The sequence below is a fragment of the Convolutriloba macropyga genome, chromosome 2 (genome assembly GCF_964194025.1).
Source record: "Convolutriloba macropyga chromosome 2, txConMacr16.3, whole genome shotgun sequence".
Lineage (NCBI taxonomy): Eukaryota > Metazoa > Xenacoelomorpha > Acoela > Convolutidae > Convolutriloba > Convolutriloba macropyga.
In genome coordinates, this window is record NC_134469.1 from 61,207,916 (window position 1) to 61,222,132 (window position 14,217).

The window sequence follows — 14,217 nt, forward strand, 5'->3', positions numbered from 1 at the left end:
TTGAGGTCAAAATGCAAAGTTTGTGAGAGACTGCTTGGCAAGGTATATTTAACACAATTAAATTTCGATAAGCTCGAAATCTCTGTCTAGCAGGCTTCGGTGCATGTAAGCAATTTATCGTAGTTTACATGAAACATTCAACTGGGACAATTTTGAGTTCATTTTTTCGGTTATGACATGCGGCTCTTTTTGCTAGTAGCGCGAGTCTTGCACTGCAAGAAGTAAAAAAGTTAATTGAGTGCTCTTCATCTGTCAGAATTGCCCCTTAATTTTGAAATGCCTGGGTACTAAAACTATTGTTTCCCTTGCCAAATCTTGCTTAATTTTGAAATGCCTGGGTACTAAAACTACTGTTTCCCTTGCCAAATCTTTCTGTATCAATCTACTGGCCTTATTCTTCAGCAGAGGTAGATTTAAAATTCCCTCTTCGAAATTGAATGTTTAAGCCAACGTTTTCTTGTGTTTTTTTTCAGACGAAAACTATCAGCCACCGCCACCATCCATTTGCTGAAACTCCTTTTACAATTTTTCAAATTTTGCTAAAGCTACCATGAATTATATTTTAACCGAGTTTGTTCAAACAAAAAATAGCTCAATTTGCAATTCACACCTTTATTCTTTCATTTGCCGCAACAAGAACTTAGTCGGATTTAGTTATCTGTATGTGTACTTCAGACACACCTCTGTTTAGTAGAATATTTGTCTGCCTTAGGCTGATAAGGTTTTGGTTGGGGATTTCTAAAGCACTTTACCTCTCGGTTGTCTGCTTAAGATAATGTTCAAAGTAAAAGACTTTACTGAAATTGCCCACTAGTGATATTCAGCAAAAAATACACATTTAAATGAAATTAGGTTTTAAAGAGTAAATTTATGAGAAAAAATGTAACAGTGGTGAGTTTGAAGGAGTTCTGTTGCTTAAGAGAAAGGCAGTTGAATTTATGAGTTGAGCTTTTAATTATGGTCGCTGATTGTAGTCATATCAATGGTTAATTTATCTTGAATCAAATCTATTCGGTTGTTTCTATTTGGTTTGGGTTGTTCTCATGATTTTTCTCACCCCATGGGTCCCTGTTATTTAATTTCACAGATAACAGGTTTACCTGCTTAACGAATTTTGTCAACAACAACATTTTTTGGCGTATCCCGTCAAGGTCAAAATACGTGATGATTCCCATCTTAATTTATGATGCTTCTCCTTTTAATCTGTCAAAGTTCGGTTTATTCTCGATTATAATCTGTTTCTGTTGCTATAATTCATTGTGAAGTTTCTGAATTGTGTTTGTATGTTGTAATATACAAGCATGTTATGCTTTCTGTTCATAGGAGTTACTACACTGCCTCCCTCTTAAAATAAATGAGTGTTCCACTAACTCAGAAGCTTTTTTAAGGGTCCATATCTGAGTTGAAACAGTGTTGTGCTTTTTTTATTCTGTATCTAATTGAGGCTTTCTCGTCCTCCATAATTTTTGTGCTGAAAATCATATTGAAGAAATCCTCCCGATCACCCTTGTCCGGATGACGCAGAAAAAATATGTTTGGAAAGATTTCAGATTTGAAGTATTTGTTGTCCCTCAGAAAGTAACAGAAGCTCAAATAGATTTGGAGAAGGACTGAAAAAATCTGTCTCCTACGTCTAAGTATTCTGATATCTTCCTCGGCTTCTGATATCAACCTGTCTCCTGCAGGACTTCTATTGATTCCCAGCGTTTAGAAATAACTTTTCTGTCCCAAGAATTTGCTCGTGTATCCTTTAGCTTGCAGGCTTTAACTGCCGAAGCTCCTCTTTGAGCCGAGCCTCAGTATTTCCCAGCATTTCGTTGTTCTTAATCTTTCTCTGCTGCTTTTGAATTTTCCCATATAGCTCTTTCAGCTCCATCACACTGATTGGAGCCTTTTCACGATATTGGGGGCTGAAGCTGCACCATTGCATATCTTTTTTCGGATGTCACTCCGGCAATCCAATAAACCCGGTGCCTGGAATTTGGCTTCAGGCTTCAACGATATTCGGCTCTCTAAATTGCGGAAAAAATTTGAATATCAGTGCACTGCTCTCCAACACAACATATAGTTAAGGACATAAGAGTCCATAACTAAACAGTGAGATGATTTATGCAGACTTTTGCAGAATTATTTTTCAGACCAGCAGTAACGAGTGCTTACTTCGTGTTAGGTAATATGCCGTACATGAAGTCTGTCCCCGTAGACATGGGTGCTTCGTTGACAATCATTATGGCGAACCATAGCAGGTGAAAATGTCGAAAATTGAATAGAACTGATCTCATTGTGACAAAAATGGTTCAAGAGAGGACCCATACGTTTTTGTTAAATTAGTGCAGTACAAGGAATTACACTGGGCCCATTGTCCTCATGGTAAGTTGCGCTTCAGGTCAAAATGCAAAAAGTTTGTGAGAGACTGCTTGGTAAGGTATATTTTACAGCATTAATTTTCTATCAGCTCGAATTCTGGGTCTAAAAGGCATTGCTGCATGTATGCACTTTATCGTAATTTACATGAAACATTCAACTGGGCCTATTTTGAGTTCAGTTCTTAGCTTATGACACGAATGCTTGTGCAGTAAAGCGCTCCTTAGAGTTTGTTTTGTTCAGCAACTCCGGTGTTCATTTTCTGTATCTAAATGCTCATTCTACCGGCCTTTTTCTGCTTCATAGTTAGATTTAAATTTGCCTCCTATTCATGGGCAACAATGGCTAAGGCTACAATGCATTATATTTAAACTACTTTTTGAATCAGAAAAAGTAAGCTTAATTTCTAACTGAGATCTCAATTCTTTTGTTTGCCGCAACACAAAAATATCGGATTTATTTAGCAGCACTGTTTAGCAAACTTTCCACACAAGTCAATCATTTGGTTGGAAGTAGAAGTCTAAAATTGAAAACAGAGCCAGAAAAATTTTGGCAAAGTAAGTTGTTAATACTCAGTAAATCATTTAATTTGATTGTGAATCAGTTTCAGGTCAACCTGAGGTTGAAAGCACAGAACAAAAACGTTTTTTACAATAAAAAAGTATTTTTAAATTTACAATTCTCTGGCCCTTAAAAACAATATGACTAAATGCTCTGCACAACAATATTCTGCCCCCTATTTTGTGAAAAGATATAGATCTCAGTGCACTGCTCTCCAACACTACAAATAATTAATGATGCAAGAACTCACAACCAAAGAATCAGAAGCATAATAGAGGTTTTCGCAAAACAACTCTTGAGACTAGCCGTAATGAGCGTTAAATTTAAGTGGAAGTATGTCGTACAGGAAAACTGTCTGCTTAGCCATGGGTGCTTCGTTGGCAGTCATTCTGGCATTCTCTAGCAAGTTACATGTAGGAAGTTCGATGAATCCGTTCTCATTGTGCCCAAAAATTTTAGGATAGGACACAGAGTTTTCTCATCCCCATACATTTCCGTTAAATTAGTGTAGTGCGAGTATCCATACATTTTCACAAAAAATTTGAGATCAAAATCGAGATGCAATATTTTGCGAAAGACGGCTTCTTAAGATATATTCAGCACCATTGTTTTTCTATAAGCCCGAATCTCTGTCTAGCAAACTTTGGTGAATGTATGCAATTTTTCGTAATTTAAATGAAATTTTCAACCGAGCCTATTTTGAGTTCAGTTCTTGGGTTATGACACCCGGCTTTTTTATCTTAGTAACAAAAACTTGCTCTGTGAGAATTAAAAAGCTGAATTGAGTGCTCTATATCGTTCAGAATAAAGCCTGTGTACTTAAGCTCGTCTCGATTGTTTTTCTTTGCCAAATCCAGTTTTTAATTTCTGTTTTATTCTACCGGCCCTATTCTTCAGCAGAGGTAGATTTAAATTTCCTTCTTCCTCGTAGCTGAAGTTTTAAGCCCATCGTTTTTTTGTGTGTTTTTTTCAGACTATCACAATCACCACCATCTAGTAGATGAAACTCCTCGTAAAATTTTTTCAAGTTTCGCTAAGGCTACAATGCATTACAATTGAACCAAATTTTGAAACAAAAGATAAGCTCAACTTTTAAGTAAGACCTCAATTCTTTTCTTTCCGCAACACAAGAGTTAGGTAGGATTTAGTTACCAAAATGCCATCTGTGTACTGTAAACACAGCACTGTTTGGCAAACATTCCAACCTAATCAATCATATGGTTGGAAGTAGCAGTCAGAAAACGAATAAGGGATCAAAAAAATTTGGACAATGAAAGTTGTAAATACTCAGTAAATCAGTTATTTGATTGTGAATCAGCTTTTATTACACCTGACAATGAGCGCAAAGATCAAAAACGTTTATGTAAAATAAAAACTAATAATTTTCAATGCACAAATCTCTGAACCGTAAAAGCAATATTACCCAATGCTCTGCACAACGATATTGTGCCTTCTATTTTGGGAAAAAGATTAGGCCTCAGTGCACTGTTCTCCAACACTAAAGATGTTCAATTAAGTCAGACTCCAAAACTAAAAAAAACATCTGGCGTTTAGCGGTTTGACCAGTCTGTGCGCAGATGTAATGGTTACGTGACTCCGTTTATCGTCAATAGGCACATGTGGCGTTTATTGAGAACCCTAAAGCAGTTCGAGACATCAAGTCAGACTTTCAAAGTGACTTTTGCAGAGTCACTTAACCATTCTTAACTTTAAACACACACGTTTCAAAATTACGAAAGTTAACATCAGGCACTGCTGACCGTTGGCATTTTGAAATGTGCGCGTGAGTGTTTAATAATCAGTTAAAACTTCCATCAGCTGAAAACATTGATTGCTTCAAGTATATATGTTTTCCTAATGTCATCTAGTTTTTGGCTAGTGGCTAGCAACCAACTAGCGCTAAAAGAATTGAGTGCAACATCTAAGAGTCTTCCACATGAGAAAAAAAAACGTGAAAGAGTCTGCTATTTAACTCTACTCATTCAGAATTGTAGAAAGTTTCAAAACTGTTTGTGGACATCTTGTCAGTTCGATATTGTTTTTTGAATTGGCACTGCACCATTCTGCTTGAGATACCGTTGCATGTAGTTTTTGAACTGATGGTTTAAATGTATTCAAACAAAATTAGGTTGAACAAATACGAACGTCAATTTCTGGTATTTTAGCTTCTGACACTGCACACCGCAGTTTTTCCCAATTGAGCTAGTAAGTGTTTTCAAGAGGTTTCCGACATATACAAAAATGAATTCTAAAGAGATACTTCTAAGTCACAATATAAAAGGGATTGTAAAGTCATTGTACCTGTAAAATTACGTTATCAAACTCAATTATTAAGGATTATTGGAAAAGCGAGCATATCGGAAGGTAAATAGTATTTTTAAAACAAACCTAAGGTCTCTCAAAAACAAGGTTCCGTACGATAGATTGACAGAAATTTCCAATTTATTTTGAGGTAAGTTTTCTCCGACTGCTCAAATTTCGTCTGCTTCAGTACCAGATTTTCTTTCGATTAAGTTCTTCCATGATTCGGCACTTTATCATAATATTTCAAATGTAAAATTGTGTCTAAGGTCAGAAACCAATAATTGTTGTGAGACTGCTTGGTAATATATATTTGACACCATCAATTTTCTATGAGCAACAACTGTCTGACAAACTTTTGTGCATGTAAGCAGTTTATCGTGAAAAATATGAAGTTTTCAACAGGACAATTTTGAGCTCAATTTCTAAGTTATGACATGTGCCTAAATTCTCCCTAGTAACAAACGAATTGCAGAGCAAAATCAAACAATTGAGGGCTCTATATCATTCAGAACTGCAATTTGATTTTAAAATTGTATGGGATTTAAAACTCGCGTTTGAGCTTGATTCCTTTTCCAATTGTAGCTTTCAAGCTTTGTATCTAGAAGCTCATTTTAAAGGCTCTATTCTGTAGTAGAACTAAATTTCCCAACCTTTCGTTATTGAGATTTCAAAACCAAATTTTTTTCGATGTTTTTTGTCATAAAAACTATAAGCGATCACAAACCAGTAGCTCCATTTTCTCTTAAACTTTTTCAAATTTAGCAAAAACGACAATGCATTATATTCTAACTGAGTTTATTCAAACAAAAAAAATTCAATTTATAAATCAGAACTAAAGTTTTTTACTTGAAGCAACAAGAATTCGGTCGAATTTAGTTAACAAAAAACCATATGTGTACTGCAGGCACAGCATTGTTTAGGAACCTTCTCAAGTAGCGGTCCAAAAATATGAACAAGTTATTAGACAAATTCAGTCAAAGACAAGTGTAAATACCCAGTAATTCATTTGATTTGACTGTGAATCTGCTTAAAGTCAACGTCGGTGAACGTAATGATCAAAAACTTTTTTTTAAAAAAAATTTCCAATCACAATTCTTTACACCTTTAAAAAATATGAATCAATGTTATACAGAACAAAATTCTGCCCCGTATTTTTTGACGAAATTTGAATCCCAGTGCACTGATTTCAAACACTACAAATATTTGATGATGAAGACTCCATAACAAAAGAGTCAGAAGCTATATTTAGAATTTCGCAAAATTACTTTTCAGACTAGCCGTAAAGAGTGTTCATTTTCAGTGAAATAAATCAACTTCGAGTGTCATAAAAGAAACCTGTCCTTGTAGCCATGGGTGCTTCGTTAGCCGTCATTGTGGCAAAATCTAGCAAGAGAACATGTAAGGAGCTGGATGGATCTGTTCTCATTGTGCCGAAAAAGGTTCATTAGAGGACAGAGTTGTCTGATCCCCATACGTTTCTGTTAAATTAGTGTACAAGGGTCGGTACTGTGTCTTTTGTTCACAGGTCCATTTGTGATTGTCATCAAATCTCAATCAATATGTGCGAGACTGCTAGGTAAGGTATATTGAATAGGTATACTTTTCTATAAGCTCGAATTCTCTGTCTAGCAAGCTTTGGTGATGTATGCAATTTATCGTAAATCACATATTGAACTGGGAATACTTTATCGTAGTCGTATACTACTCATGAATACTTTATACATACATGTCATGGTATGCGGATAATTATTTCTAGTAATGCAAACCTTGCTTTGCAAGAAATTTAAAAAATTGGGTTGGGGGCTCTACATCCTTCAGAATTGCTCTTTTATTTAGAAATGCCGTAGTACTAAAGTTTTTGTTAATTTTTTTTCTATGCCAAATCTAGCTTTTAATTTCCGAATCTTTCTACCAGCCTTAGACGGCAGCAGAGGTAGACTTAATTTTCCCTCTTCATCATAGTTGAAATTTTTTGTGCTATTTTTTGTGCTTTTTAAAAATAAAACTATCAGCGACCAAGATCCATTAGCTGCAACTCTTATTACACCTTCAAGTTTTGCTAAGACCCCAACGCAATATCTATTAACTGTAATTCTTGCAGCAAAATGAAATAGCTCAGTTTTTAATTCCGATCTCAAGTCTTTCGTTTGCAGCAAAAAGAATAAGGTCGGATTTAGCTATCAAAATGCCATCTGTGTACTTCAGACACAGCATTGATTAGCAGCCGTCTCGATCGAATCATTTTTATTGTTGGAATTAGCAGTCAAAAAACGAACAAGGAATTAGATCAATTTTGACAAAGAGAACTGTAAATACTCAGTAATTTATATAATTTGATTGTAAATCAGCTTGAAGTCATTGTGACGATGAATGCAAAGATCGAAAACGTTTGCCTCTTTTAAAAGTAATAACTTTTTTCCCACGTATCTGCACCTTAAAGAGAAAGTGACTCAAAATTATGCACTTGGATAGTCTGCCCCTAATCTGCAAAAAATATGAATCTCAGTGCACTGCTCTCCAACATAACAAATCGTTAATATACAAATACTGACTCCATAACAAAAGAGTCAGAAGCTGTATACAGGTTTTCGCAAAATGACTTATCGAAATAGCCGTAATCACTGTTCACATTAGTGAAATATTATATCATTTTCAAATATGTCCGCTTAGCCATGTGTGCTTCATTGGCCATCAATCGGATCTGTTCCCATTGTGCCAAAAAAGGATCAAAAGCAGACATATAGACGTCTCTGCCTCAAAGGTTTCTGTTGATTTAGTGTACTACATGGTCCATCTCGAGTCCCTTGTTCACAAGTAAATTTGCGCTTAAAGTCAAAATATATTAAATTTGTGAGAGGCTGCTTGGTAACGTATGTTTAAAACTATTAATTTTCTAAAAGCTCGAATTCTCTGATTAGCACACTTTGGTGCATGTATGAAATTTATCATTAATTTCTTAAAATAATCAACTGGGACTATTTTGAGTTCGTTTTTATGTTATGACATGCGGCTAATTTTTTATCTAGTAACGCCAAAACTTGATCTGCAAGAAATAGAAAATTAATTTGAGTTCTCGCTATCTTTCAGAATTGCCCTTTTATTGAGAAACGCCTGAGTACTAAGGCTCTTGTTAAATTTCTTCTTTTGCCAAATCCAGATTTTAATTTCCGTATCATTCCACCAGCCATATTCAGCAGCAGAGGCAGAATTAAAATTCCTTTTTTTCGTTGTTGAAATCTTAAGCCCACCGTTTTTTTGTGTTTTTTGAACGAGAGCTATAAGCGACCACCATCCAGTAGCTGAAAACCCTCTCAAACTGTTTCGAGTTTTGATACGACTAGAGTCAATTATCTTTTCATCGAATTTTTTCCAACAAATGACAGCTCAAATTGTAATTCAGACCTGAAGTCTTCCCTTAGCAGCAAAAAGAATAAGGTCGGATTTAGCTATCAAAATGCCATCTGTGTACTTCATACGCAGCATTGTTTCGCAACCGTCTAGATTGAATCAATTTAATTGTTGGAATTAGCGGTCAGAAAGCGAACAAGGAATTAGATCAATTTTTACAAAGAAAAATGTAAATACTCAGTAATTCATATAATTTGATAGTAAATCAGCTTAAAGTCAACGTGACGATGAATGCAAAGATCGAAAACGTTTTTCCTCCTCTAAAATAACTTTTTATTCCCACTTATCTGCACCCTACAGAGAAAATGGCTCAATATTATGCCCACGGATATTCTGCCCCTAATCTGTAAAAAAATTCAATCTCAGTGCACTGCTCTCCAACACTACAAATAGTTATTGATGTAAGACTCCATAACAAAAGAGTCAAAAGCTGTATACAAATGTTTGCAAAATGACTTTTCAAAAGAACCGTAATCTGTGTTCACGTTAGTGCAATAGTATATCATTTACAAATATGTCCGCTTAGCCATGTGTGCTTCGTTAGCCATCAATCGTACAAATTATAGCAAGTCAACATGTAAAAAATTGAAAGGATCTGTTCTCATTGTGCCGAAAAGGATCAAAATAGGACATACAGACTTCTCTGCCTCAGAGGTTTCCGTTAAATTAGTGTAGTACAACGGTTCATCTCGAGTCCCTTGTTCTCAAGTAATTTTGCGCTTGAAGTCAAAATATATTAAATTTGTGGAGGCTGCTTGGTAACGTTTATTTAAAACCATTAATTTTCTATCAGCTCGAATTCTCTGATTAGCACACTTTGGTGCCGTATGCAATTTATCGTTATTTACTTAAAATAAATAACTGGGACTCTTTTGAGTTCGTTTTTAGGTTATGATATTCGGCTAAATTTTTATCTAGTAACGCAAAACTTGATCTGCAAGAAATAGAAAATTGATTTGAGTTCTGGCTATCTTTCAGAATTGCCCCTTTATTTAGAAATGCCTTGGTACTAAAGCTCTTGTTAAATTTCTTTGTTTGCCAAATCTAGATTTCAATTTTCGTATCATTCCACCAGCCTTATTCTGCAGCAGATGCAGATTTAAAATTCATTTTTCTTCGTTGTTGAAATCTTAAGCCCACCGTTTTTTGTGTTTTTAAACGAGAGCTATCAGCGACCACCATCCAGTAGCTGAAAACCCTCTCCAACGTTTTCGAGTTTTGCTACGACTAGAGTGCATTATCTTTTCATCGAATTTGCTCAAACAAATAACAGCTCAAATTACAATTCAGACCTCAAGTCTTCCCTTTGCGGCAAAAAGAAAAAGGTCAGATTTAGCTATCAAAATTCCATCTGTGTACTTCAGACACAGCATTGTTTAGCAACCGTCTCGATCGAATGAATTTTAATGTTGGAAATAGCAGTCAGAAAACGAACAAGGAATTAGATCAATTTTGACAAAGACAAGCGTAAATACACAGTAATTCATTTAATTTGAAGGTAAATCAGCTTGAAGTCAACGTGACGATGAATACAAAGATTGAAAATGTTTTTCTTTGTTAAAAAAAACTTTTTATTCCTACATATCTGCACCTTAAAGATAAAAATGACTCAATATTATGCCCACGGATATACGGCCCATAATCTGTAAAAAAAATTTCAATCTCAGTGCACTGCTCTCCAACACTACAAATAGTTAATGATGTAAGACTCCATAACAAAAGAGTCGAAAGCTGTATTGAGATTTTCGCAAAATGACTTTTCAAAATAGCCGTAATCCGTGTTCAATTTAATTGAAATAATATATAATTTACAAATATGTCCGCTTAGCCATAAGTGCTTCGTTGGACATCGTTCACACAAAATATAGCAAATCAACATGTAAAAAACTGAAAGGATCTGTTCTCATTGTGCCGAAAAGGATCAAAATAGGACATACAGACTTCTCTGCCTCAGAGGTTTCCGTTAAATTAGTGTAGTACAACGGTTCATCATTAGTGAAATATTATATCATTTTCAAATATGTCCGCTTAGCCATGTGTGCTTCATTGGCCATCGATCGGATCTGTTCCCATTGTGCCAAAAAAGGATCAAAAGCAGACATATAGACGTCTCTGCCTCAAAGGTTTCTGTTGATTTAGTGTACTACATGGTCCATCTCGAGTCCCTTGTTCACAAGTAAATTTGCGCTTAAAGTCAAAATATATTAAATTTGTGAGAGGCTGCTTGGTAACGTATGTTTAAAACCATTAATTTTCTAAAAGCTCGAATTCTCTGATTAGCACACTTTGGTGCATGTATGAAATTTATCATTAATTTCTTAAAATAATCAACTGGGACTATTTTGAGTTCGTTTTTATGTTATGACATGCGGCTAATTTTTTATCTAGTAACGCCAAAACTTGATCTGCAAGAAATAGAAAATTAATTTGAGTTCTCGCTATCTTTCAGAATTGCCCTTTTATTGAGAAACGCCTGAGTACTAAGGCTCTTGTTAAATTTCTTCTTTTGCCAAATCCAGATTTTAATTTCCGTATCATTCCACCAGCCTTATTCAGCAGCAGAGGCAGAATTAAAATTCCTTTTTTTCGTTGTTGAGATCTTAAGCCCACCGTTTTTTTGTGTTTTTTGAACGAGAGCTATAAGCGACCACCATCCAGTAGCTGAAAACCCTCTCAAACTGTTTCGAGTTTTGATACGACTAGAGTCAATTATCTTTTCATCGAATTTTTTCCAACAAATGACAGCTCAAATTGTAATTCAGACCTGAAGTCTTCCCTTAGCAGCAAAAAGAATAAGGTCGGATTTAGCTATCAAAATGCCATCTGTGTACTTCATACGCAGCATTGTTTCGCAACCGTCTAGATTGAATCAATTTAATTGTTGGAATTAGCGGTCAGAAAGCGAACAAGGAATTAGATCAATTTTCACAAAGAAAAATGTAAATACTCAGTAATTCATATAATTTGATAGTAAATCAGCTTAAAGTCAACGTGACGATGAATGCAAAGATCGAAAACGTTTTTCCTCCTCTAAAATAACTTTTTATTCCCACTTATCTGCACCCTACAGAGAAAATGGCTCAATATTATGCCCACGGATATTCTGCCCCTAATCTGTAAAAAAATTCAATCTCAGTGCACTGCTCTCCAACACTACAAATAGTTATTGATGTAAGACTCCATAACAAAAGAGTCAAAAGCTGTATACAAATGTTTGCAAAATGACTTTTCAAAAGAACCGTAATCTGTGTTCACGTTAGTGCAATAGTATATCATTTACAAATATGTCCGCTTAGCCATGTGTGCTTCGTTAGCCATCAATCGTACAAATTATAGCAAGTCAACATGTAAAAAATTGAAAGGATCTGTTCTCATTGTGCCGAAAAGGATCAAAATAGGACATACAGACTTCTCTGCCTCAGAGGTTTCCGTTAAATTAGTGTAGTACAACGGTTCATCTCGAGTCCCTTGTTCTCAAGTAATTTTGCGCTTGAAGTCAAAATATATTAAATTTGTGGAGGCTGCTTGGTAACGTTTATTTAAAACCATTAATTTTCTATCAGCTCGAATTCTCTGATTAGCACACTTTGGTGCCGTATGCAATTTGTCGTTATTTACTTAAAATAAATAACTGGGACTCTTTTGAGTTCGTTTTAAGGTTATGATATTCGGCTAAATTTTTATCTAGTAACGCAAAACTTGATCTGCAAGAAATAGAAAATTGATTTGAGTTCTGGCTATCTTTCAGAATTGCCCCTTTATTTAGAAATGCCTTGGTACTAAAGCTCTTGTTAAATTTCTTTTTTTGCCAAATCTAGATTTCAATTTTCGTATCATTCCACCAGCCTTATTCTGCAGCAGATGCAGATTTAAAATTCATTTTTCTTCGTTGTTGAAATCTTAAGCCCACCGTTTTTTGTGTTTTTTAAACGAGAGCTATCAGCGACCACCATCCAGTAGCTGAAAACCCTCTCCAACGTTTTCGAGTTTTGCTACGACTAGAGTGCATTATCTTTTCATCGAATTTGCTCAAACAAATAACAGCTCAAATTACAATTCAGACCTCAAGTCTTCCCTTTGCGGCAAAAAGAAAAAGTTCAGATTTAGCTATCAAAATTCCATCTGTGTACTTCAGACACAGCATTGTTTAGCAACCGTCTCGATCGAATGAATTTTAATGTTGGAAATAGCAGTCAGAAAACGAACAAGGAATTAGATCAATTTTGACAAAGACAAGCGTAAATACACAGTAATTCATTTAATTTGAAGGTAAATCAGCTTGAAGTCAACGTGACGATGAATACAAAGATTGAAAATGTTTTTCTTTGTTAAAAAAAACTTTTTATTCCTACATATCTGCACCTTAAAGATAAAAATGACTCAATATTATGCCCACGGATATACGGCCCATAATCTGTAAAAAAAATTTCAATCTCAGTGCACTGCTCTCCAACACTGCAAATAGTTAATGATGTAAGACTCCATAACAAAAGAGTCGAAAGCTGTATTGAGATTTTCGCAAAATGACTTTTCAAAATAGCCGTAATCCGTGTTCAATTTAATTGAAATAATATATAATTTACAAATATGTCCGCTTAGCCATAAGTGCTTCGTTGGACATCATTCGCACAAAATAGAGCAAGTCAACATGTAAAAAACTGAAAGGCTTTGTTCTCATTGTGCCGAAAAAGTATCAAGAGAGGACACACAGACGTCTCTGCCTCAAAGGTTTCTCTTAAATTAGTGTACTACAACGGTCCACCTCGCGTCCCTTGTTCACAAGTAAATTTGCGCTTTAAGTCAAAATTTATTAATTTTGTGAGAGGCTGTTTGGTAACCTATATTTAATACCATTGACTTTCTATAAGCTCGAATTCTCTGATTAGCACTTTTTGGTGCATGTATGCAACTTATTGTAATTTACTTAAAATAATCAACTGGGACTATTTTGAGTTCGTTTTCAGGTTATGACATGCGGCTAATTTTTATCTAGTAACGCAAGACTTGCTCTGCAAGATATGAAAAATTGAGTTGAGTGGTCTTCATCTTTCAGATTTGCCCCCTTTATTTAGAAATGCCTGGGTACTAAAGCTCTTGTTAAATTTTTTTGTTTGCCAAATCTAGATTTCAATTTCCGTATAATTCCACCAGCCTTATTCTGCAGCAGATGCAGATTTAAAATTCCTTTTTCTTCGTTGTTGAAATCTTAAGCCCACCGTTTTTTTGTGTTTTTCAAACGAGAGCTATTAGCAACCACCATCCAGCAGCTGAAAACCCTCTGCAACGTTTTCGAGTTTTGCTACGGCTAGAGTTTATTATCTTTTCATCGAATTTGCTCAAACAAATAACAGCTCAAATTACAATTCAGACCTCAATTCTTCCCTTTGCAGCAAAAAGAATAAGGTCGAATTTAGCTATCAAAATGCCATCTATGTACTTCATACGCAGCATTGTTTAGCAACCGTCTAAATTGAATCAGTTTTATTGTTGGAATTAGCAGTCAGAAAACGAACAAAGAATTAGATCAATTTTGACAAAGACAAGCGTAAAAACACAGTAATTCATTTATTTTGAAGATAA

The 14,217-nt window shown here is 35.1% G+C and overlaps 1 protein-coding gene across 1 annotated transcript in view; it reads right to left on the bottom strand.

Moving 5' to 3' along the window:
* Positions 1 to 14,217, bottom strand: part of LOC142334953 (unconventional myosin-Id-like) — a 97,792-nt gene that overhangs the window by 6,372 nt on the left and 77,203 nt on the right. The gene's annotated exons all lie outside the window — the stretch shown is intronic.